The sequence below is a fragment of the Phyllobates terribilis genome, unplaced genomic scaffold (assembly GCF_046119375.1).
Source record: "Phyllobates terribilis strain yellow unplaced genomic scaffold, ASM4611937v1 Scaffold_5__5_contigs__length_657084704, whole genome shotgun sequence".
Lineage (NCBI taxonomy): Eukaryota > Metazoa > Chordata > Amphibia > Anura > Dendrobatidae > Phyllobates > Phyllobates terribilis.
Window position 1 is genome coordinate 43492682 of NW_027362765.1, and position 27066 is coordinate 43519747.

General features: G+C 47.8%; 2 protein-coding genes across 2 annotated transcripts in view; both read left to right on the forward strand.

Moving 5' to 3' along the window:
* The window catches only part of LOC141270660 (uncharacterized), a 741199-nt gene that overhangs the window by 314371 nt on the left and 399762 nt on the right, over positions 1-27066 (forward strand). The gene's annotated exons all lie outside the window — the stretch shown is intronic.
* Positions 23122-27066, forward strand: part of LOC141270672 (gastrula zinc finger protein XlCGF66.1-like) — a 42234-nt gene continuing 38289 nt past the window's right edge. The window contains exon 1 of the mRNA XM_073680768.1: positions 23122-23224. The gene's annotated coding sequence lies outside the window, so the exon portion shown is untranslated. The remainder of the gene's footprint in view (positions 23225-27066) is intronic.

The following is a 27066-nucleotide window of genomic DNA, read 5'->3' on the forward strand; positions in this document are numbered from 1 at the left end:
ACAGGAGAAGGGGAGTGTTTTCGCAGAGCCCCAGAGGGATTGTGGGGAAGTTGTTTACTGTCTGTCTGGAGCCAAAGAGAAAGGTGGTGGCTTGTAATCTGTATCTCACAGAAGGCAAGGGAACAGAATTCAGGTCAGGAGGGAAGCTAAACAAAGGTCACTTAGACCCCCTGCGCTAACAGTGTGGAGGATTATCGGCCAGGAAGATAAGGACAGGAAGGAATCCTGTCATATGGATCATCTCTATCAAAAAACCCCCACCCTCCATCTCCATACAGGAGAAAGAATGCTGTGTACTATTGAGTCCTTGTGAAGGAAAAGCCTGTGGTTCTGTATGCATTAAAACTGTGCTGTACTGTGCTACCGGATAATAGACTGTCTACTGCTGTGCTGCAAAGGAGATTATATTGTTATTATTGAAGCCTGTTGCTCAAGAGACATTTGCATTGCACTGGCCGTGCCTCATTAAATGTTACTCTTCCACCGTTTATGAAGACTGTTGTCAGATGTGTCTGATCAGCAACTGAATCTATCGTGTGCCTGAGAAAAGTTGCAGCCTATGGTCACCCTGAGTAACGGTTCCCCCGGGACTCCAACGAATTCATGTAACTGGTCTCGCCCCTATCTGAACTTAGGCGGCGTGTGTGTTTCATCATTATATTGTGCATGTGGAGGAATTCACCATGGGGATATCATACTGTGTTTTGTTGGCATCATACTTTATGGGACAAGAAAAGAGGAATCCAGGACTTCAGCAGGAGGAAAATTACTATGTAAAGGCTGGAAAGTTTATTTGGGGTGGGGGTCCCAATTAGAACTTCTGCTACGGGGCCCCATGATTCCTATGTACACGCGCGGCTCTGTTCCATACACCCCCTGCATGTGCGGCTGTGCTCCGCACACCCCCTACACGCGCGGCTCTGCTCCGCACACCCCCTACACGCGTGGCTCTGCTCCACACACCCCCTACACGCGCGGCTCTGCTCCATACACCCCCTACATGCGTGGCTCCGCTCCACACACCCCCTACATGCGCGGCTCCGCTCCACACACCCCCTACACGCGCGGCTCCGCACACCCCCTACACGCGCGGCTCCGCTCCGCACACCCCCTACACGCGTGGCTCCGCACACCCCCTACACGCGCGGCTCCGCACACCCCCTTACACGCGTGGCTCCGCTCTGTACACCCAGTACACGCGTGGCTCCACTCCTACACCCCGTACACGCGCGGCTCCGCTCCGTACACCCCGTACACGCGCGGCTCCGCTCCGTACACCCCGTACACGCGCGGCTCCGCTCCTACTCCCCGTACACGCGCGGCTCCGCTCCGTACACCCCGTACACGCGCGGCTCCGCTCCGTACACCCCGTACACGCGCGGCTCCGCTCCGTACACCCCGTACACGCGCGGCTCCGCTCCGTACACCCCGTACACGCGCGGCTCCGCTCCTACACCCCGTACACGCGCGGCTCCGCTCCGTACACCCCGTACACGCGCGGCTCCGCTCCGTACACGCGCGGCTCCGCACACCCCGTACACGCGCGGCTCCGCTCCGTACACCCCGTACACGCGCGGCTCCGCTCCGTACACCCCGTACACGCGCGGCTCCGCTCCGTACACCCCGTACACGCGCGGCTCCGCTCCGTACACCCCGTACACGCGCGGCTCCGCTCCGTACACCCCGTACACGCGCGGCTCCGCTCCGTACACGCGCGGCTCCGCTCCGTACACCCCGTACACGCGCGGCTCCGCTCCGTACACCCCGTACACGCGCGGCTCCGCTCCGTACACCCCGTACACGCGCGGCTCCGCTCCGTACACCCCGTACACGCGCGGCTCCGCTCCGTACACCCCGTACACGCGCGGCTCCGCTCCGTACACCCCGTACACGCGCGGCTCCGCTCCGTACACCTCGTACACGCGCGGCTCCGCTCCGTACACCTCGTACACGCGCGGCTCCGCTCCGTACACCTCGTACACGCGCGGCTCCGCTCCGTACACCTCGTACACAGGCGGCTCCGCTCCGTACACCTCGTACACACGCGGCTCCGCTCCGTACACCTCGTACACACGCAGCTCTGCTACATCCACACTGTAAACCCCTCCTGACCCCACACATAACCTTCCCCTCATCCAGCACCATGACAACCAGCACAGCAGAGTCCTGCATCCACTGAGGCCCCTGATCATGTGACCCCTGACTCCTCCCCTCCTGTGACCTCATCACAGGTCCTGTGCGCACAGTACAGCCATATATGTGGTGGGTTGTGGCTAAAGCCCCAGGTCCTTCTGTGCACTGGGATTTCTCTTTCTCACACAGTCGGCTCTTTCCTAGTGGGCAGAGGGACCAGGTCCTTTCTCTCTATAAGATGCTAAATCCTAATAGACAGAAGGACACTGATTGTATATAGATATATATGAATCCTGTCATGTTATATGTCACAGTAATTTTGAGCCGTGGACTAGATATGACGTCTGATTACAGATATATATTTTTATGTGACGTTTATACGCAAGAATTTTCCCCTTAATTTCGGTATCTACAATATTCTGCGCCAATCACATCCGCATCCCGTTTTATTTACTGGTAATCATTTTTGTAGATCACACGACCACAGATTTTTCCATGCATGTACCTAAGAGTGTTTTAACCCTCGGGCGATTTCCCGTTTTTTTTTTTTTTCATTTTTTTCCTTCCCATAACTTTTTTATTTTCCATCCACATCACTGTTAAATATTAATTACGGATATTCATTTTATTCTGAATTCTGTACCATACATTGCATAAGATTGCATCAGCCATCGGGCTAGGGTTTCTAAATGACATGCGCTATTTGTGTATTTTTAGTTAGTACCATAAATAGAAGAACAGCTGGTATGACCAGCTATATAATCTCATGTTAGAGACAGGGGGCGCGGTCTTGCCGTTTCACAGGACACAGAATCTATGTGTGAAGAAAACAGCTGCTGATGTAGGCCCAAGGAGACACATCCTTTACCCAGACACATGGTGTCATCCAGACACACATGCTGGACACAGACAGACGCAATCTACAATCCAGGATCCCAGGAAAAGATGGGTGAATCTCAACTATTAAGCTAATTATGGAGAAATGGACAATCAGTCTGTAACTATATAACTATTATATGTAACTACTGCAATCATTCTTTTTAATGGACAATTCAAGAATAAATCAATACATTTTTTAATAAGAATATTGTGATATTGATACTTTGATCAATCACATCTGATAAGAAGTTCTCTATAGAAAAATATAAGGAAATAAGTATTTTTTTACATTGACGAGCCTCAGCCAGTCCTGATTTCCTTCTTGAACAAAGGGGGAAGAGAAGAGACGAGACAAGCTGAACAGCTGTTGTTCATATGTCAAGAAATCTACTAACTTTGTCACAAGAATCAGAAAGAACCTACAGATTGAGGACTGATATATTCTCCAGTGGGATTGACAGGCACCAGAGGTACTACAAGGATCAGATCAGACGAGTTGCTGATCATCTGAAGGTAAGCAAAATATGGATATAATTTCTTCTTTTGCTAAACAAAGTAAGATTAAATTCAAAGTTACTGATGAAACTGACTTACAGTTATATGAAAAAGTTTGGGCACCCCTATTAATCTTAAGCTTAATGTTTTATAAAAATTGGTGTTTTTGCAACAGCTATTTCAGTTTGATATATGCAATAACTGTTGGACACAGTAATGTTTCTGCCTTGAAATTAGGTTTATTGTACTAACAGAAAATGTGCAATCTGCATTCAAACAAAATTTGACAGGTGCATAAGTATGGGCACCCTTATCATTTTCTTGTTTTAAATACTCCTACCTACTTTTTACTGACTTACTAAAGCACTTTTTTTGGTTTTGTAACCTCATTGAGCTTTGAACTTAATAGCCAGGTGTATGCAATCATGAGAAAAGCTACTTAAAGTGGCCACTTGCAAGTTGTTCTTCTGTTTGAATCTCCTCTGAAGAGTGGCATCATGGGCTCCTCAAAACAACTGTCAAATGATCTGAAAACAAAGATTATTCAACATAGTTGTTCAGGGGAAGGATACAAAAAGCTGTCTCAGAGATTTAACCTGTCAGTTTCCACTGTGAGGAACATAGTAAGGAAATGGAAGAACACAGGGACAGTTCTTGTTAAGGCCAGAAGTGGCAGGCCAAGAAAAACATCAGAAAGGCAGAGAAGAAGAATGGTGAGATCAGATTTTTGACAGAGACAGAAGATTTGGTTTAGGGAGTGGCTAAGAAAAAACTGTAGTTATATGTTGTATCAAAATTATACAAAGTCTCATTAGTTATTTATTATTTTATACAGTAAAATTGTGTAGTTACATAGTTTCTGCTAGTTCATATATATATAATCTGCTAGTTCATATATACACTGCTCAAAAAAATAAAGGGAACACTCAGATAACACATCCTAGATCTGGATGAATGAAATATTCTCATTGAATACTTTGTTCTGTACAAAGTTGAATGTGCTGACAACAAAATCACACAAAAATCATCAATGGAAATCAAATTTATTAACCAATAGAGGCCTGGATTTGGAGTCACCCCCAAAATTAAAGTGGAAAAACACACTACAGGCTGATCCAACTTTGATGTAATGTCCTTAAAACAAGTCAAAATAAGGCTCAGTATTGTGTGTGGCCTCCACGTGACTGTATGACCTCCCTACAATGCCTGGGCATGCTCCTGATGAGGTTGCGGATGGTCTCCTGTGGGATCTCCTCCCAGACCTGGACTAAAGCATCCACCAACTCCTGGACAGTCTGTGGTGTTGGTGGATAGAGCGAGATTTGATGTCCCAGAATCGGATTCAGGTCTGGGGAACGGACGGGCCAGTCCATAGCTTCAATGCCTTCATCTTGCAGGAACTGCTGACACACTCCAGCCACATGAGGTCTGGCATTGTCATGCATTAGGAGGAACCCAGGGCCAACCGCACTAGCATATGGTTTCACAAGGGGTCTGAGGATCTCATCTCAGTACCTAATGGCAGTCAGGCTACCTCTGGCGAGCACATGGAGGGCTATGCGGCCCTCCAAAGAAATGCCACCCCACACCATTACTGACCCACTGCCAAACTGGTCATGCTGAAGGATGTAGCAGGCAGCAGATCGCTCTCCACGGCGTCTCCAGACTCTTTCACGTCTGTCACATGTGCTCAGTGTGAACCTGCTCTCATCTGTGAAGAGCACAGGGTGCCAGTGGCGACTTTGCCAATCCTGGTGTTCTGTGGCAAATGGCAAGCATCCTGCACGGTGTTGGGCTGTGAGCACAACCCCCATCTGTGGACGTCGGGCTGTCATACGACCCCCATGGAGTCAGTTTCTAACAGATGGTGCAGACACATTCACATTTGTGGCCTGCTGGAGGTCATTTTGCACGGCTCTGGCAGTGTTCCTCTTGTTCCTCCTTGCACAAAGGCGGCGGTAGCGGTCCTGCTGCTGGGTTGTTGCCCTCCTACGGCCCCCTCCACATCTCCTGGTGTACTGGCCTGTCTCCTGGTAGCGCCTCCAGCCTCTAGACACTACGCTGACAGACACAGCAAACCTTCTTGCCACAGCTCGCATTGATGTGCCATCCTGGATGAGCTGCACTACCTGAGCAACTTCTGTGGGTTGTAGAGTCCGTCTCATGCTACCACGAGTGTGAAAGCACAACCAACCTTCAAAAGTGACCAAAGCATCAGCCAGAAAGCATTGGTACTGAGATGTGGTCTGTGGTCCCCACCTGCAGAACCACTCCTTTATTGAGGGTGTCTTGATAATTGCCAATAATTTCCATCTATTGTCTATTCCATTTGCACAACAGCATGTGAAATTGATTGTCAATCAGTGTTGTTTCCTAAGTGGACAGTTTGATTTCACAGAAGTTTGATTTATTTGGAGTTATATTCTGTTGTTTAAGTGCTCCCTTTATTTTTTGAGCAGTATATATATATATATATATATATATATATATATATATATATATATATATATATACAGTACAGACCAAACGTTTGGACACACCTTCTCATTTAAAGATTTTTCTGTATTTTCATGACTATGAAAATTGCACATTCACACTGAAGGCATCAAAACTATGAATTAAAGCAGTCATCAAAGCAAAAGGTGGCTACTTTGAAGAACTTAGAATATAAGACATATTTTCAGTTGTTTCACACTTTTTTGTTAAGTATATAATTCCACATGTGTTAATTCATAGTTTTGATTCCTTCAGTGTGAATGTACAATTTTCATAGTCATGAAAATAGAGAAAAATCTTTAAATGAGAAGGTGTGTCCAAACTTTTGGTCTGCACTGTAACTAGTTGAACTATATTATGTGTATCACTTATTAATTAATTATTTTGTGCTGCTAGTATTTTCTGTGCATGGAGTTATTTGTGCTTTATAACTAAGATAACTAAGATAACCTTACAGCATGACATGTGACAGCGGCAGCCTTTGAACTTTGAGCAAATAGTATGGATTTCCATTCATCTTATCTTTAGTTGGTGTAATTTAAACCTGTCAGCCAGTAAAAAAGAATCTAAGACATTTCTATTTTTGTAACTCAAGAGCATTTTTTTTCAAGCGTCTTAAATTTCAGAAAAATCTTATATTATAATATATGTACTTGGGGAATATTCAAAAAAATATTAAGATATTAAATGTATTAGTTTACAATGCGCATTGATAATTAGGATACAAATTTTTTTGGGTTAAATATATATATATATCTATAACTTCATATGTGGAATGTTTGAGTTGAACGAATCTGTGACAGTCAGAGTGAAATGTGATGAATTTATGAGCAGCTGCTAAGTGAGATTTGTGTGACAGAGGCCTCATATGTATTTATATGTATCTCATGTATGCTAGGAAAAAAAACATTTCTTTATGTGAAGGTACAAAAATATATTTAATTCTGAGAAAATTATGATTCATGATTAAGTATTATCTACATAATATATATTTCTTTAGTAATTATTATTTCTTGATTTAGCTAATAGTGGATAAGGGCAACCACACATCAAAATGGTTTACAAAGCAAATTTACATTTAGAATAATTTTTCCAAATTATAATTTTATAGTGTTCAAGGATATTACTTTTTAATGGTTACGTAAATAGGTACACACCTCTTCAGACAAATATATGCTACACATTGATATGAAATCTATACAATATATGTATAGAATAATTAATTATTTTAATTTAGGCTCTGATGCATAAATTATTTTATAAAATAATATTTTTTGGTATTAAGGGGGAAAATGTGTTTTTGACCCTGATTTCATAATCACTTTTGATCAATACTTATTTTTCACCCATTTTAATGAAGAAGAAATAGTTATAATGTACAATGGTATAATCAGGAAGGGTATTACATGCAAAGTTGCATAATTTAATAATTTTTGGTAATACAAGGTTATGACAAATATGAAAGCATCCAGATAATGGAAATATAAGGGTATTTTTTATGGAGAATATAATTACTCTGCATTTGTCATTAACATATAAAAGGCCTTATTTTTATTTTTATTCTTATTCTTAATTTTATTTTTCATTTTTTATTTTTTATTCTTATTTTTCCATTTTTCAATTTTAATTCTCATTTTTTGATTTTATTTCAGTTCAATATCTCAATTGAGAAAACACATTAATATTTAATAAAGTAATGTCTAATACTAGAGTATTGCTTCATTAAATATAATGATATGGTTCCAATATAAGAAGAAAAATGTTTCAATTTTCTGAGTAAACACAACAAGTCATTCTTGCATTCATTCATTCATATATTTATTCATTTTGGTTCATGAGTATACATTCTTTGGTATTATTGGTTTAATAAAGATATAAGCACTTGTTGTTTCAAAACACACTGACACCTATGGGTTGGAAAAGGTAATTACACCCATGACATAAAAATATTCTATCACATGAAGAACTTGATTAATAATGAATTACTATCTATTAGTGTTTTATTATTCTATATATAGATACTTTGATCAATCACATCTGATAAGAAGTCCTCGATAGAAAAATATACGGAAATAAGTATTTTTTTACATTGGAAATAAGTATTTTTTTTACAATCGCTGTTGAGGGTTTTTTTATTTTGGAGTGACGTTTTTATTGATACCATTTTGGCGCGGATACCATGTTTTGATCACCTCTTATTTCATTCTATTGCAATGTTGCGGCAACCAAAAAAAACATAATTATGGCGTTTCAATTTTTTTCTTGTTATGCCGTTTACCGATCAGATTATGTTATATTTTGATTGGTCAGACCTTTCTGAACACGTCAATTCCAAATTTGTGTATTTTTTTTTTAATGGAGCAAAAGGGATATTTTGTATTTTTTTTCTTATATTTTTATGATATATGACGTAACAGCATCATGCGTTGTGAAGGGGTTAATACTATAACTATTGGCCATATGGACCAGGTCCTTCTGCCCACTTGGATTTACCCTGCTCTCTATGAGAAAGCTAAATCCCAGTTGGCTAAATGACCATGTCCCTGTGAGTGTTCTAATACTAGACCTAGCAGGCTAAAGGACCAGGACCTTCTGCCAACTTGGAATTAGCCTGCTCTCTATGAGAAATCTGAATCATAGCTGTCTAAAGGACCAGGTCCCTGTGAGTGTTTTAATACTAGACCTAGCAGGCTAATGGACCAGGTCCTTCTGCCATCTTGGATTTAGCCTGCTCTCTATGAGAAATCTGAATCATAGCTGTCTAAAGGACCAGGTCCCTGTTAGTGTTTTAATACTAGACCTAGCAGGCTAATGTACCAGGTCCTTCTGCCAACTTGGATTTACTGTGCTCTCTGTGAGAAAGCTAAATCCCAGTCGGCTAAAGGACCAGGTCCCTGTGAGTGGTATAATACTAGACCTAGCAGGCTAAAGGACCAGGTCCCGGTGACTGCTTTAATACTAGACCTAGCAGGCTAAAAGACCTGGTTCTTCAGCCAACTTGGATTTAGCCTGCTCTCTATGAGAAAGCTAATCCTAGTTGTCTAAAGGACCAGGTCCCTGTGAGTGTTTTAATACTAGACCTAGCAGGCTAATAGACCAGGTCCTTCTGCCAATTTGGATTTAGTCTACTCTCTATGAGAAAGCTAAATCCCAGTTGTCTAAAGCAGAGGTCCCCAACCGCCGGTCCGCGGAACAGGACCGGGCCGTTGGGGTTTTTCAGCCGGTCCGCGGGGAGAGGGGGCCCCTCCAGCCTCCAGCAGGGCCGCCATCAGGGCATGACTGCCCTGACTCCAGTATGGGGCCCGGCCGGTAGGAGCCCCCTCGGAGCCCCCCTCTTGTGCGTCTCTCTCCTCATGGGGCCCCCGGCCGCATGCTAAGCGCCGGGTCCGGGACATCTTAGTGCTGCGCTGCTGCGGCAGCACCTTCATGATTCCCCTGACTTCCGGTCATGTGACGGCGCCGTCACATGGCCGGAAGTCAGGAGAACCTGGTGTCAGCGATTTGGACGAGCGCCAGGATTCTGCAGGGATCGCATGGGGGTAAGTATAACAAGTTTTATTTTTTTTTAAATACAATTAACTAGGAGTGGGGGGAATGGGAGATGCACATGGGGGGAGGGGAGAGATGAGAGATGCACATGGGGGAGGGGAGAGATGAGAGATCCACATGGGGGGAGGGGAGAGATGAGAGATCCACATGGGGGGGAGGGGAGAGATGAGAGATGCACATGGGGGAGGGGAGAGATGAGAGATCCACATGGGGGGGAGGGGAGAGATGAGAGATGCACATGGGGGAGGGGAGAGATGAGAGATCCACATGGGGGGAGGGGAGAGATGAGAGATGCACATGGGGGGAGGGGAGAGATGAGAGATGCACATGGGGGGAGGGGAGAGATGAGAGATGCACATGGGAGGGAGGGGAGAGATGAGAGATGCATGGGGGGGTGAGAGATGCACGGGGGGGTGAGAGATGCACGGGGGGGTGAGAGATGCACGGGGGGGATGAGAGATGCACGGGGGGTGGATGAGAGATGCACGGGGGGGTGAGAGATGCACGGGGGGATGAGAGATGCACGGGGGGGATGAGAGATGCACGGGGGGTGGATGAGAGATGCACGGGGGGGATGAGAGATGCACGGAGGGGATGAGAGATGCACGGGGGGTGGATGAGAGATGCACGGAGGGGGATGAGAGATGCACGGAGGGGGATGAGAGATGCACGGGGGTGAGCTGCACATGGGGGGGTGAGAGATGCACATGGGGGGGTTATGTTTACATAACTTTGTTGCCTTATGAAGGGCGGGGGGGGCCCCCAAAAATTTCTTGCACAGGGGCCCACTACAGTCTGTGTCCGCCCCTGGGATGAAGTAAATGCAGCTGAACAGCAGCTGTCAGGACAGCTGCCCTGTCCTGCTGCAGGGCGTGATGGGGCCTCAGTGATGCGGCTCCTGGCACAGCACATTATGTGGGGCTCCTGGCATAGCTCCTGGCGGGGACCTGGTCTACACTATATGATAAGTATGCACTAAACTCCAAATCCCTCCATTACCCCGCCCCCATATGATCAAAGCCCCGCCCACCCCACCCCCTCCTTGCTGGGCCATGGAAAAATTATCTTGCTTCAAGCCGGTCCCTGGTGCAAAAAAGGTTGGGGACCACTGGTCTAAAGGACCAGGTCCCTATAAGTGTTTTAATACTAGACCTAGTAGGCTAATGGACCAGGTCCTTCCTCCCTCTAGGTTTTAGCCTGCTTTATATAAGAAAGCTAAATCCCAGCAGTTGATTTCATGATGTCTTTATTTGAAGTAAATTGATTTTTTGAGTAAACATCCAAAGTTGTACATTCATTTTTAATACCATTTTATATTTTTAATGTATTTCGATTCAGCAAAATTTATTTTTTTGTGATGAATAAAACTAGCAATTTTACTATACAAATAATTACACTCAGTGCTGACTGTTCAGTTTGTCCAAAATTCAACTTTTTACGAATGTAGACCAGTGCTGGCCGGCAGCTCCACCGGTTTTAATAGTGGGCGGAGCTTTACTGGGAAAAGCGTAACGGAGCGCAACCGACAGTCATCAGAATTTACAACAGAAAAACAATGTGAATTACTCCAGAAATGTGCAGGGTTCCTGGAGTATAAGGATGTCTTCCGTGCAACAACTCTATTCTAGCTGACGCCCTACAGAAAACCAAGTAAATGAGCCGAAGCATAAATTAATATATGTGGAAAGTGTAAGAACATGTTCACACTATGGCCATTCCAGAGAGAAAACACAGGATAAAAATATTGTGTATATACCGTATTTAGTGACAAAACTGTATAATTGGTGGAGAAAAGCTGGACTTGATGGACCTAGGTCTTTTTTCCTCCTATGTAACTATGGAAATAAATAGTGTGCTATTACTAATTATTCATTTACTTACTATAGGCTCAACTTGTTTTTTTTTCTTGAGTTTTGTCTCAATACAGAGATGACTAGATTGGAGTTGCTGCACTGAGGCTCATGATTTCTGGGCACACAGAATAAGGACATCATCTGTACAGCAACTCCATTGCAGCTGTCTCACTACAGAGATGACTAGATCGGAGTTACTGCACTGAGGTTCATGATTTCTTCTCCGCCAGTACTGTCTATCATGGCTCATTCAGACATCCATACTCATCTCGGAATGCAATGCACATACTGGCCGCGGGTCTCGTGACCCAAGCATGAGGCTTCATATATTTCTATGAGGCTATCACGCTCTGGTTAGCAGAGCCTTGTCAAGTCCATGCATTGTGTTCTGCTATCAGACTGAGGTGCATGGACGTCTGAATGAGTCCTTATACAGTTTACACTAAGGCTTCCATACACACAAAGCTAAAGTCAGCAGGATCAGCCAACAATCTGACGTGTATTGGGGCTTCCCACGTCTCCCTTGATAATTGATGTCAGGGGAGAGAAAGATCTGGCATTCCAGTAATTGATCCTCTTGTTCTCTCTGGAGATAAGCTGCCACCAGTGGAGCTCGACACCTGCTCTCTAATAGAGAGCACAAAAACGTTTGGCTAAGAACTGCTGTATGATAGTCATGAGAGAGCTGTCATCCATAGGATTGTAGGGATTGGGTGTTTATGGGCCTTAAAGGGTTTGTGTAGTGAAAACAAGTTACCAACGATACAAGAGACAGATGATAACTTGCTGATCAGTGAGTGTCCAACTCACATTGCTTTGAAAAATGGAGAATTTTTATCCGTGTTACAGAATTAACCCCGAATCGACCCGAGCAACAAGCCCAATGTAAGTCTATGGGAAACTCGAGCATTTATCCGGCGGCTCCCCCCAGCGGTCTGCAGGAGGTGCAAAAATTGCCCTAATCAATGGGAACAGTGCTCAAATGACATGGGAACAGCATGGGGAAGACCCCTGGAAGCATCTCTGACTCCTAGATCACTGCTGTGAACAATATTGTCAGAGTATTTCGCCACTTTTACATGCTCACAATAAAACATACAAAAACAATACCAAAATGCATTTTCTTGGGAAAAATGTTAACGAACATCCTTTCCAGGGTAATGACTTGTATATAAGGTAAAATAAATAACCAAAAACAAAAATGCTCCTCCACACCTTGGGCTATGTTCACACGTAGCGTTTTTGCGCTTTTGCATTGCTTTCAATGGTCAAAAATACATTTACAGTTAAATGTCATTTTAGCATTTTACTACCTTATCTGGCCATGTGGTGTGTGACACATGATCAGACACATCCTGTTTTATTTATGAAGGAAGGACTCTGAAATTCACAAAGCCTATTTTTCTATGGCCATCAGGCGGCCATTCCTATTGTTAAAGGGCCAGCAGTCGGCCCTCACTATTGTTAGAGGGCCATCAGCTGGCTATGCTTTGATGTTCCCATTATTAAGGAGTGGGTCTCCTATATTGTTATAGGGTATACAGTGACTTCAAGGGCTGACAAAAATTAAGATGCACTCCAATACCCCTTTGAAAAGATATAAGAGAAGGGCCTCAGTAACAAAATGTTCCCATTATAAAGGAGCAGTTATACTATACAGTTAATGCGTATGCAGTGACTGCAACGACTACCTAAATTTTGGACGCATCCCAATACCCCTTTGAAGACACATAGAGGAGGGCCTCAGTAACAAAATATTCCCATTATAAAGGAGCGGTTCTGCTATACAGTTATTGTGTATGCAGTGACTACAACGGCTGTCTAAATTTTGGAAAACCCCCAATACCAATTTAGAGACATATAGAGGAGGGCCTTAGTAACAAAATATTCCCTTTATAAAGGATCGGTTCTGCTATACAGTTATTGCGTATGCAGTGACTACAACGGCTGTCTAAATTTTGGAAAAACCCCAATACCAATTTAGAGACATATAGAGGAGGGCCTCAGTAACAAAATGTTCCCATTATAAAGGAGCGGGTCTCCTATACTGGTATTGCGTATGCAGTGACTGCAAGGGCTGCCAAAAATTAGGATGCACTCCAATACTCCTTTGTAGAGACATAGAGGAGGGCCTCAGTAAAAAAAATGTTCCCATTATAAAGGAGTGGGTCTCCTGTACTGGTATTGTGTATGCAGTGACTGCAAGGGCTATGCAGTGACTGCAAGGGCTGCCAAAAATTTGGATGCATCTCAATACCCCTTTGAAGAGTCATAGAGGAGGGCCTCAGTAAAAAAAAATGTTTCCATTATTTGGAAGTGTGTCTCCTATACTTTTATTGCCTATGCAGTGAAACCCACCCTGACAAAACGCTAGCAGCAGGGCAGGCCAGGACCTCCAAGACGTAGAGAGCCAGTTCATGCCACATGTCCAGCTTGGATAATAATTACAAGGCACAGAGGAATCACGGAGGACGTTGGTACGGTCGGCAAGGTACTCCTTCAGCATCTTCGTAAAATTATCCCTCCTTGTGAGAGTACCCCACACATCAGGACCTGTGCGATGGGAGGGGCTGGGAAAATTCTCCCAGACCTTTGACAGTGTTCCCCTGCCTCTGCTGGATCATATTTGTGTCTCTCTCGCCTGTACTCCTTGGTTGTCCAACGAACTGTGACCTCTGCCCCCAGTGTTTTCAGATGGGAATTTTTTTAATAATTCTGCAACAAGGACCTTCTGGTACTGCACCATTTTAGTAGACCTGTCCACCACGGGTATGAGAGATAGAAAGTTCTCCTTGTATCGTGGGCCTAATAGTGTCACCAACCAGTAATGACTGTCACCCAAAATTTAGAGAATGCGAGGGTCACGCTAAAGGCAGTGTAACATAAACTCAGCCATGTGTGCCAGACTGCTAACAGGCAAGACTTCCATGTCCTCACTAAGAGGATGACTGACCATGCTCTCCTTCTCATCCTCCTCCCTTTCCGCAGGCCATCCAAGCTGAACAGACTGTATGGCAGTTGTGTGGGAAGTACCATCTATAGCGCAGGAAACTAGCTCCTGTTCTTCCTCCTCCTCTTTGTCACCCAATCCACATTGGGATGAGATGAGGCTGGGCTGTGTGGAATCACCCTGTATGGTTCTTTTCTCCATCTCATTGTGCTCCACCTGCAGTGCCTCCTCCTTTATTGTGAGCAGCGATCGTTTCAGAAGACAGAAAATCGGGAGGGTGATGCTAATTATGGAGTCATCACCGCTAACCATCTTCATGGAGTCCTCAAAGTTTTGGAGAACAGCACAGATGTCTGACTTCCATGCCCACTCCTGAGCTCTTATGTGAGGAGGCTGACATGAATACCGACGGGCGTTTTGAAGCTGGTACTCAACAACTGCCCTGTGCTGCTCACAAATCCTTCCCAACATATGCAACATTGAGTTCCAATGCGTGCAGACATTGCACACCAGTCGTTGAGCTGGAAGCTGCAAACGCTGCTGAAGCACGGCAAGGGCGGTGGAAGCTGTAGCTGACTTTCTAAAATGGGCACACACACAGCGTACTTTGACAAGCAGATCAGGCAGATCCGGGTAGATTTTGAGAAACCGCTGAAACACTAGGTTGAGCAACATGGGCCAGGCATGGTACATGTGCGAGCTTGCCTAGCTTCAGAGCCGCCTCCAGGTTCCAGCCATTGTCACACACGACCATGCCTAGCTGTAGGTTCAGCGGTGACAGCCACAGATCTGCCTGCTCTTTTAGAGCTGTCAACAACTCTTCAGCGGTGTGCGGTTTGTCACCTAAGCATATTAGCTTCAGCACAGCCTGCTGCCGCTTGGCCGAGGCAGTGCTTCCAGCTTCCGACTGAGGTGGCCATTTCAGAGATGGAGGCTGAAGAGGAGTAGGTGCAGGAGCTGTAAAATGTGGGGGCAACTCTGCTTGACCCAGGGCCTGCAATCCTCAGCGTCGGGAGGATGTGTTCCGTCCCAAGGTCCAGCTGGGTCCCGGCTTCCACTATATTAACCCAGTGTACTGTCAGCCAGATGTACCGTCGCCTCCCACAAGCATTTGTCCATGTGTCAGTGGTTAGGTGGACCTTCCCAGTAACTGCGTTGTTGAGGGCATGGCTAATGTTCTGAGACACGTGCTTGTGTAATGCTGAGACGGCATACCGGGAGAAACAGTGGCGGCTGGGGACTGAGTACCGAGGGACATCTGCCACCATCAGGTTGTGGAAAGCTTCCAACTCAACAAGCCTAACAGGCAAAAAGTCTAGTGCATGCAGTCGAGAAATGTGGCAATTTAGTATTGTGGCCTGTGGGTGTCTGCGTATTTGGGCTTGTGTTCCAAGGACTGGGGTAGGGACAACTGAACGCTGCGCTGGGACAAGGACGTGGTTGCTGATGGTAGTGGTTTCAAGTGTGCAATGACAGGTGCTGGGCGGGAGGCATCTTCGCATGCACCATGTACAGGGGATTGGCATGCACGCGGAACAAGCAGTGGTGTCAACCGCAGACACTGTTTCTGGACCTTGGCGTTCGGCTCACCTAGTCGGGTGCTTTGGTGCCGTGTGCCTGAGCATGCTACTTTAATCTCCACGCTACTAGAAAGTAGGAAACCAGTACCCACCAGACTTTATGGGAAAACCTGGAGGAAGTTCCTTTCATCGTTAGGTTCTGGGTTGGATGGAGGGGTACCACTGTCAGCCATCTTAGAATTTCTGCAGAAGGGGTTGGAAAAGGGCCTAGCTACAAGTACCTTGAAGGTCCAGACAGCAGCTTTAGGAGCCCTGTACAACTACTGGCTAGAAATAGGTGGATATCTAGGTTCATCACGGCATCGGCTAGATCTACGCCTATCCCCTCTCGGAACACGCCTCCTTGAGATCTAAACTTAGTCCTCACAGCTCTAACCAAGCCTCCTTTCGAACCCCTGGTGCACGCATCTCTGAGAATCCTATCCCTTAAAACATCACTTCTAGTAGCTCTCACGTCAGCGTGTAGTAGAGTCCGTGACATCAAGGCTTTATCTGCAGGCCCTGCATTCACACAAATCTTGGCGGATAGAGTTGTCCTTAAAACAGACCCAACCTACCTACCAAAAGTAGCATCACGTTTTCATAAGTCTCAGGAGGAGATCACCCTCCCTGTCTTTTGCCCAGATCCCAAAAACAAGGGAGAAAGGGACTTGCATACACTAGACATCAGAAGGTGCCTAATCCAGTACCTAACTGCCACGCAAGAGTGTAGGAAGGACAGGGCTCTCTTTGTGTGCTTTCAGGGTCCTCAAAAGGGGCGGAAAGCCTCTAAAGGCACATTGGCGAGATGGATAAGGGACGCCATCACTCCGTCATACTCCTCACGCGGGGAAGCCACCACGGAGAATATGAACGCTCACTCGACAAGAGCAGTGGCAGCCTCCTAGGGGGAAAGAGTGGGGGCTTCAATAGAACAGATATGTAGAGCTGCTACGTGGTCTAATCTCTCTACATTCTTTAATCATTATCGGCTGGACTTCGCCTCTTCTTCAGACCTTACTTTTACTAGAAGGTTTCTGGAAGCAGTGGTCCCCGCCCTGATAATACATTTCTCTGCAATTGTCTCTGTGGTGCGGTCATGGGGGAAGGAGAAAGACGTAGTTACTTACCGGTAACAGGATTTCTCAGAGCCCATGATGACACTTGTACATTCCTTCCCTTCACGCGTTGGTGTGCACACTTATTTTTTGTTATTTATACGTAGTCACATGGTGTTCCTGATAAGTGCCATAAAAATATTAAGAAAATATTAAGAATTTCTCTCTCCCCCTGAAACCCATGGTTCCCCCTCCTACCAATTGTCAGAATAGCAGAGCTGACAATCTACAGAGCTGTCTGTATGCAAATTAGCACACAGGAGAAGTGGCTAATAGGCAGATGCGAGCACAAATGGAGCTACTAACCCAATTAACATGCGAGTGTGTTTTCCAGTAGCACAGACTTGTGATGAATTTGCACATAGGTAAGAAAGATGTAGTCCATGGCTTCAAAAGAATTCAACAGAAATCTGCAGTCTGTCCGGCACAGACATGAAATATGGAATATCTCAAGTTCTATACCTCCGATAATAATGGGGCCCATATTTTTAGTGGCAGGTTCTGCCAAGGAACAATATGCATACTTTCCCGTAGCTGTATACCCCCCCGGAGAGCGGTAATGCAAAAGTACAAAATAACAGACCGCAGCTATGTCATGTGTGGTCTCTAAAGAAAGGTAAATTCATAATGGAAAATATGGTGTCACTTGCAAGCTTCTGCGATCAACTAGTGATAAGTTATCCCAGAAGTTAGAAATTCTAATAAAAATATGAAGGCTGGAGCCCAGCCCACGTAAGATCATCACAGGGGGTATGTAGGCAGGTCTCCCCCTTTGGCATAAAAGACCTAACCGAAGATGAGTCAGTACTCATGCCGGAAGTATATATTTCATATAGCACGGGTCACGTTCGATAACGGTCAAATCAAGTGGAGCACCTCTCCTCTAGCTGAACTGAATCATCTCTGTGATCTCTTAAGTTCTTCTTTAATCTCATTTATTTTGTGTAACTGTATATTCTGTACTGTAAATGTCCCCCTTTGTAAAACCTGTTGTATATTTTTCAGAAACACTGCCTCCCTTTTGGGTTAAATATAAAATTTAATAGTTCTGTTTCTTTTGTCCTGTAATCGTTCCTCCCCCGAAGCCATATACTCTACCAGAAAGCAGGCGTCCGACCAGGCCTGTATTATATTTCAAATTTGGTCGGTGGTGGCAGCGAATAATCGTAATTGGTCTATCGTGAAGCTGGCAGTCACCGTACGGGGGCGTATACACACATTCCATGCAATGGAATCCGGAGGCGTGTACGCCATATGCTCTCTGTTCACTTGCTATTAGCTACGTAGGGAGTAATCGGGATCATGTGTGCACGAATCCGTGTGAATCCCTGCTCAATCCTAACAATAAGCACCATAAAAATGTTGTATATTATGTTATTAACCTGGAGGTCCTCTCGTGCTCTGTAAACTACTGATGCGGGAGAGATGTACCGCCCTTTTTATCTGTAGGTTTCCTTTCCTTGATGGGCGGATCCCCTCTCTCCGTGGTGCCATCATGGGCTCTGAGAAATCCTGTTACCGATAATTAACTACGTCTTTTACACTTGCTGGACACAGAGGGGGCTGAATGCTACTCTCATCATTGTCCCTTGTTATAGCTGATCACAGCGCAAGCAGGGGACAATGATGAGGGCAGCGTCCAGCACCGGGCGCTTGGGAACAGCGCTAACTGTACCGTGGATTCCCAGGCGCCAGTATGTGTCACACGAAGGTTATCCATGTGTCATCACTGTGCACGTGTGCAAGACGTTTTACGGCCAGTGCTGCGAGAAAAAACGGACATGTCAGCGTGTTTTGTCTATTGACACACTGAGGAAACACACTGACACGTGCACAGACAGATTCATTAAAATGGGTCTACATGTGTCAGTGTCTCCAATACATGTGGAAACGGACACCACAAGTACTGGAAACAGATGTCAAACGCGCCTTAAGAAGTAGGACCATTGCTATGTGGTTATGGACGTCTGAAACGTGCCTTAAGAAGTAGGAACATTGCTATGTGGCTGCCAGAAAAAAACAGCATGGCTTGAGAGCCATAAAGGGTGGTAATGGAGGTCAGACTGAGAACGTGCACTGCTGCTCAATTCAACAAGAGATAAAAGTTCTGCATTGTGCGGATAGGATGAGCGATGAGGGGTTATCCGGTGAAAACAAGTTCTCTCTACTCATGCTTGATAGCATTGTTATAAGATACTATTGATCAGATGAACCAGTATTATGCATATCTATCTATCCATGTACTCTAAGATTTCAGTCACTGCAAATTAGGTCCTCCTCCTTGGCTAAAAATACTCACAATTTGTAAGAGGCGCACTTTTACCACTCTGTAAAATATGTAATGTGACCTCTGCCAGATTCTGTCCTATGGAGCAGCAGCAGCAGTCAGACCCTCAGCGAGAAGCAACTTTACGAAAATGCCTCTTTATAAACAAAAAAAATCTGTCAAAAACTGTTTTGCCCCATATAAGACCTGGACACCTAATCAGACTGTATGGGCCACATGGAAAGCCAAGTTACATAAGGGCGCTCATAGCAATGACAACCGCATGGGTCTCCTCCAGACCCGGGTTGTCATGCCAACCCACCGGCGAACTGTGGTCATGTGACACGGGTGCCCAAAGACGGCGTTAGTGACGCGCTTCTGACTCGCCCCCTGGGCCGTGGGGCACGCGGATCCGGGCGATAGGGGAACGACGGGGGTAGTAGTTGTGGCGGCCCGGTCCTGCGGCTCAGGGTGGTCAGGCCAATGGTAGTCTGCTACGTGCTTCAGATAATGTCCGACTACGCCACCCGTGGATTGCGGTTATTAGGAACCGCCGCTGCAAGGCAGTCCGCTGGGGCTGATGATGGGTGCAGCTGAGGTGATGTGACTCCCCACGGGAAGAGTGCAGCCCCAGGGCAGTGTAGTGGATGGTGGGAGTGATGGTAGTGCGAGTCCCGGTGCTGATAGTGCTGGAGGAGCGAAGGAGCACACGGACAACAAGTTACAGTCCAGGGTCTTTACTCACAGTTCGTTTGTTCCGGGTCACTTCCGTCGGCAGTGACCGCCCGAGCCGTGCTGCGTCCACCAGGTGAGGGGCTCGGTCAACTCCCAGGCAGTTCAGGAGCATGGCACAGGACCCCCTTTTATCCTTTCTCTGGCCTGCCTCACCAGTGACCCACTTTTGTCCAGCTGCCGCGGACCTGTGCGGTTAAACGTGGGCCCCGTCCTCCGCTGTCCTATATGGTGCCTTCCTAGCAGGTTTGATGAGGTGTCGCACCAATAGATGATCACGACGACCGGTCTTTGGCTGAGGGTTGTTTCTCCTCCACCAACTTGGGATCCGGTACCCTTAATCTGCCTGACCCTGCACCCTGGATTCTCGTGGGTTCTTAGGGTCCCTTCCACCTTCTTGTTCCTGAGCCCTTCTGTTTCTCTGCCTCTCCTTCTTTGCAGTTCCTTTATGTTTCTGTTCCTTTCTCTTGGAGCTGAGATGAGCCAGAATCTCAGCTCCCCTTCACCTCCTCCTCGGCCTCTTCTCCAGGCCCACTTCTCCTTCTCCTCTCAGGCCCCGGCCTCTTCCCTAGGCCTGCCTCTGGAGCAGCACTCAGCCTGAGCTGCTGCTCCCTGTCTTCTCCTCTCCACAGAACGAACCTAGATCTAAGATGGTGCCCACCTTTTATACCTCCCTCTAGCCATGAGCCCAGGTGACCAGCAACCAATGGGCTCCTACCTACGCTCAAGAACCGCCCCCTATCTGCCCCTACAGCACTGGGTGTTCCACCCCTCCCTCCCCACTCCAGCAGGGACATGGTCGGTCGTGCCTGCACTTATGTCTAGTGGGAGCACCGTTGAGCTGTCCCTCGGAAATGGGGTGTGTGTGCTGTATGCAGCTAACTGAGCCCTGGTCCATACTCCATCCTTACACGGGAGTGGAATATCACACCTCTGGACTGAGGTGCAATACCCCTGTAGCGGCCGAACCCTCGGGGCGCTACACTTCCTGTAAGCGCGAGTTAAATACCGCTGTCAGAGGTTGACAGCGGCATTTAACATGTTAAGAGCTGCGGGTGGATCACGATTCCACCAGCGGCTGTTAGGGACACATGATGGCTGTACAGATCAGCTATCAAGTCCCCTGAAAGGTGCGCCCGGCACATGCTGGAAAGGGGTTAAAGGTTGCTGCCGAATACAAACCAAATTGTCGGTGAGATCTGAAGGATTTAGTGCGGGTCTACATGTGACGACTTTGCTGCAGATCGTTTCCACACCAAATCGCAATGTGTGAACTAGTCCAGATCCACCTGCAGTTTCTCTTCACTAATATCACACCATGATTTATAATTATAGAAATGAAAATTCAGCCCATAGTTCTCAAACTGTTTTATTAAAACAATTATTTATATAACAAAAAGGAGACATATAATATATTTATACATACAAATGTAGAACAATCAACTTTACCAGGCAATAAGTAGAATTAAGCCTCGCTGGACATTAGGGCCAAGAAAAACAGAAACCTTTTGTACCCGAGTCCATGGCGCTTTAGTTGTAAAAATTGTTGAAAAATGTTTATTTCTGCATTCACCATAAAATTCCTTTCTGGTTGAAAAGGGGGCGAGAACAAAAGGGGGGTTGACGGGGAGGGGGGAGCACTAAAGGGGGTCCGACAGCCACGGGGAGAACACCTTCCTTCCCCCACGAAGACCCCCAGCCCCACGCAAGTAACAACACCCCTCCTTCCCCACACAGACCCCCAGCCTCATGCAAGTAACAGCACCCCCTCCTTCCCCACGCAGAACCCCAGCATGCAGCCCCATGCAAGTAACAGCACCCCATCCTTCCCGACGCAGACCCCCCCAAAGCATGCAGCCCCATGCAAGTAACTGGACCCCCTCCTTCCCCACAGACCCCCAGCATGCAGCCCTATGCAAGTAACCATCCCCTTTGCTTCCCCACGCAGACCCCCAAGCAAGTAACTGGACTCCCTCCTTCCCCACGCAGACCCCCAGCATGCAGCCCCATGCAAGTAACAGGGCCCCCTCCTTCCCCACGCAGACCCCCAACACGCAGCCATATGCAAGTAACTGGACCCCTCCTTCCCAACTCAGACCCCCAGCCCCATTCAACAGCACCCCATCCTTCCCCATATAGACCCCCAGCCTCATGCAAGCAACAGCCCCCGCTCCTTCCCCACGCAGACCCCCAGCATGCAGTCCTATGCAAATAACTGGACCTCCTCTTTCCCCATGAAGACTCCCAGCACGCAGCCCCATGCAAGTAAAAGGACCCCCTCCTTCCCCAAGCAGACCCCCAGCACGCAGCCTCATGCAAGTAACTGGACCCCCTCCTTCCCCATGTAGAACCCCGGCCTCATGGAAGTAACAATACCCCCTCCTTCCCAACGCAGACCCATGCAAGTAACTGGACCCCCTCCTTCCCCACGCAGACCCTCAGCATGCAGCCCCATGTAAGTAACAGCACCCCCTCCTTCCCCACGCAGACCCCCAGCACGCAGCCTCATGCAAGTAACAGTGCCCACCCCTTCCCCACGCAGACTCGTACAAGTAACAGTGCCCCCTCCTTTCCCGCAAAGACCCCCAGCATGTAGTCCTTTACAAGTAACTGGACCCCCTTCTTCCCCACGAAGACCCCCAGCCTCATGCAAGTAACAGGACCCCCTCCTTCCACACGATGCCCCCCAGCCCCATGCAAGTAACAGGGCCCCCCCATGCAAACATATGCAAGTAACAGGGCCCCCTTTTTCCCCACGAAGACCCCCAGCACGCAGCCTCATGCAAGTAACAGTGCCCCCTTCTTCCCCATGAAGCCCCATGCAAGTAACAGGACCCCCTTTTTCCCCACAAAGACCCCCAGCAAACAGCCCCATGCACCTTCCCCACGCAGACCCCCAGCACGCAGTTCCATGCAAGTAACTGGACCCACACCTTCAAAAAAAAACAACCCTGTGCAGCCCCCATACAATAACACCCACTTATCTGCGCCCCCAAATCCCATTCGTGTCATCACCACAGCCTCAGCAGCAGAGCGCGCCTTCCAGTATCAGGTTTGCAATGGAACAGAAGGCCCCGCCCCTTCCGGTGACATCAACACATTGCATGGTCACATGGGCATGACGTCAGCAAAGGTCCTTTAGTCACTTGGATTTCTCCTCTGCCATATATGTGGTGGCGGCTCTGCAGGTGGAGGTATGTAAAACCAAGCAATGTGAACTGAAGTCTAAGATGGTACACATGCAAGAAATAGGAGCATGTTCACACTAGCAAAAAGATGCAAAACCTACAAAAGACAAAAAATATATCACATACCCTACCATCATTATATATAAATGTAAAGCAAAGTTGCATATAAAATATAGGGTACTTAGTGAACTATTTTTGATCAAAAAAAGTTATACAAGCCGTCCCACCAGCGACAAGGTGGCCCTAATTGAGACGGTCCTACACTGTCTATATTAAAAATCTTACTGTATATCAAAGTTGAAGTAATGCATATAAAAGGGTAGACAAATAGAGCCGGGTCCCAATATCAGACCACCCAAACCCATGGTAAGCTACATATATACTGACCAGCTCAACAAGGGGGATGCCACACCCCTAATTTGCACAGAATGCAAACAAGACAAAAAAACAAGCAATGTGAACTGAGGTCTAAGATGGTACACATGCAAGAAATAAGAGCATGTTCACACTAGCAAAAAGATACAAAACCTACAAAAGACAAAAAATATATCACATACCCTACCATCATTATATATAAATGTAAAGCAAAGTTGCATATGAAATATAGGGTACTTAGTGAACTATTTTTGATCAAAAAATGTAGGTATGTGGAGAACCCCCAACACTGGGCGCAGGGGGGCATTAACCCCTCCATTGCCAAGATGCTTTCGGGGGATTTGTGCTGCTATATTCCAGGAGACATCTCTTCCTTCCGTGACAATGTGGCCCTGTGACCGGGAGAGATGAGAATGAGACCGGAACTCTCCCTCATACCGCAGTAATGAGCCGCAGGCGGCGCTCACACCTATCAGACAATTAGCTTTACTTGAACCTGACTGTATTTTACAGGTAAAATAAAAATCTGATTTTTTTTTTCTTCCTATAAAATAAAAAAAGGAAAAACTAATAAAACAATTTTTTAACTCACTTTTTTTTTTAAATCACAAATCAGCAAATAACATGTTTGATGTTTCTGTAATTGTAACTTCCTGTACAATACAGTGAACAGATTATTTATGGCATCAAACTTAGCGTAATTGATTTTCTCTTTCAACATTAACCCCTAAGTAACCGAGTCACTTTGTACGCTAAAGACCAAGCCCATTTTTCAAATCTGACCAGTGTCCCGTTATGTGGTAATAACTCTAGAACGCTGTTACCAATCCTGACTCGGCTGTCAGCTAGGTTCAGCACCCCCCGACGGCTGTCAGCTAGTTTCAGCACCCTCGACTGCTGTCAGCTAGTTTCAGCACCCGCGACGGCTGTCAGCTAGTTTCAGCACCCCTCAACGGCTGTCAGCTTGTTTCAGCACCACGCGACGGCTGTCAGCTAGTTTCAGCACCCCTCGACGGCTGTCAGTTAGTTTCAGCACCCCTCGACGGCTGTCAGCTAGTTTCAGCACCCCTCGACGGCTATCAGCTAGTTTCAGCATCCCCCGACGGCTGTCAGCTAGTTTCAGCACCCCGCGACGGCTGTCAGCTAGTTTCAGCACCCTGCGATGGCTATCAGCTAGTTTCAGCACCCCGCGACGGCTGTCAGCTAGTTTTAGCACCCCGCGACGGCTGTCGGCTAGTTTCAGCACCTGCGACGGCTGTCAGCTAGTTTCAGCACTTCTCGACGGCTGTCAGCTAGTTTCAGCACCCCCCCGACGGCTGTCAGCTAGTTTCATCACCCCCCACGGCTGTCAGCTAGTTTCAGCACCCCGCGACGGCTGTCAGCTAGTTTCAGCACCCCGCGACGGCTGTCAGCTAGTTTCAGCCCCCCGCGACAGCTGTCAGCTAGTTTCAGCACCCCGCGACGACTGTCAGCTAGTTTCAGCACCCCGCGACGGCTATCAGCTAGTTTCAGCACCCCGCGACGGCTGTCAGCTAGTTTTAGCACCCCGCGACGGCTGTCAGCTAGTTTCAGCACCCGCGACTGCTGTCAGCTAGTTTCAGCACCCGCGACGGCTGTCAGCTAGTTTTAGCACCCCGCGACGGCTGTCAGCTAGTTTCAGCACCCCGCGACGGCTGTCAGCTAGTTTTAGCACCCCGCGACGGCTGTCAGCTAGTTTCAGCACCCGCGACTGCTGTCAGCTAGTTTCAGCACCCGCGACGGCTGTCAGCTAGTTTTAGCACCCCGCGACGGCTGTCAGCTAGTTTCAGCACCCGCGACTGCTGTCAGCTAGTTTCAGCACCCGCGACGGCTGTCAGCTAGTTTTAGCACCCCGCGACGGCTGTCAGCTAGTTTCAGCACCCCGCGACGGCTGTCAGCTAGTTTTAGCACCCCACGACGGCTGTCAGCTAGTTTCAGCACCCTCGACTGCTGTCAGCTAGTTTCAGCACCCGCGACGGCTGTCAGCTAGTTTTAGCACCCCGCGACGGCTGTCAGCTAGTTTCAGCACCCGCGACTGCTGTCAGCTAGTTTCAGCACCCGCGACGGCTGTCAGCTAGTTTCAGCACCCCGCGACGGCTGTCAGCTAGTTTCAGCACCCCGCGACGGCTGTCAGCTAGTTTCAGCACCCCGCGACGGCTGTCAGCTAGTTTCAGCACCCCGTTACGGCTGTCAGCTAGTTTCAGCACCCCCCGACGGCTGTCAGCTAGTTTCAGCACCCCCCACGGCTGTCAGCTAGTTTCAGCACCCCGCGACGGCTGTCAGCTAGTTTTAGCACCCCGCGACGGCTGTCAGCTAGTTTCAGCACCCGCGACTGCTGTCAGCTAGTTTCAGCACCCGCGACGGCTGTCAGCTAGTTTCAGCAGCCCTCGACGGCTGTCAGCTAGTTTCAGCACCCCGCGGCGGCTATCAGCTAGTTTCAGCACCCCCCGACGGCTGTCAGCTAGTTTCAGCACCCCCCCGACGGCTGTCAGCTAGTTTCATCACCCCCCACGGCTGTCAGCTAGTTTCAGCACCCCGCGACGGCTGTCAGCTAGTTTCAGCACCCCGCGACGGCTGTCAGCTAGTTTCAGCACCCGCGACGGCTGTCAGCTAGTTTCAGCACCCGTGACGGCTGTCAGCTAGTTTCAGCACCCGCGACGGCTGTCAGCTAGTTTCAGCACCCCCCGACGGCTGTCAGCTAGTTTCAGCACCCCGCGGCGGCTATCAGCTAGTTTCAGCACCCCCCGACGGCTGTCAGCTAGTTTCAGCACCCCCCCGACGGCTGTCAGCTAGTTTCATCACCCCCCACGGCTGTCAGCTAGTTTCAGCACCCCGCGACGGCTGTCAGCTAGTTTCAGCACCCCGTGACGGCTGTCAGCTAGTTTCAGCACCCGCGACGGCTGTCAGCTAGTTTCAGCACCCACGACGGCTGTCAGCTAGTTTCAGCACCCGCGACGGCTGTCAGCTAGTTTCAGCACCCCCCGACGGCTGTCAGCTAGTTTCACCACCCCGCGACGGCTGTCAGCTAGTTTCAGCACCCCGCGACGGCTGTCAGCTAGTTTCAGCACCCCGCGATGGCTATCAGCTACTTTCAGCACCCCGCGACGGCTGTCAGCTAGTTTCAGCACCCGCGACGGCTGTCAGCTAGTTTCAGCACCCCTCGACGGCTGTCAGCTAGTTTCAGCACCCCTCGACGGCTGTCAGCTAGTTTCAGCACCCCGCGACGGCTGTCAGCTAGTTTCAGCACCCCTCGACGGCTGTCAGCTAGTTTCAGCACTCCTCGACGGCTGTCAGCTAGTTTCAGCACCCCCCGACGGCTGTCAGCTAGTTTCAGCACCCCCCGACGGCTGTCAGCTAGTTTCAGCACCCCCCCGACGGCTGTCAGCTAGTTTCAGCACCCCCCACGGCTGTCAGCTAGTTTCAGCACCCCTCGACGGCTGTCAGCTAGTTTCAGC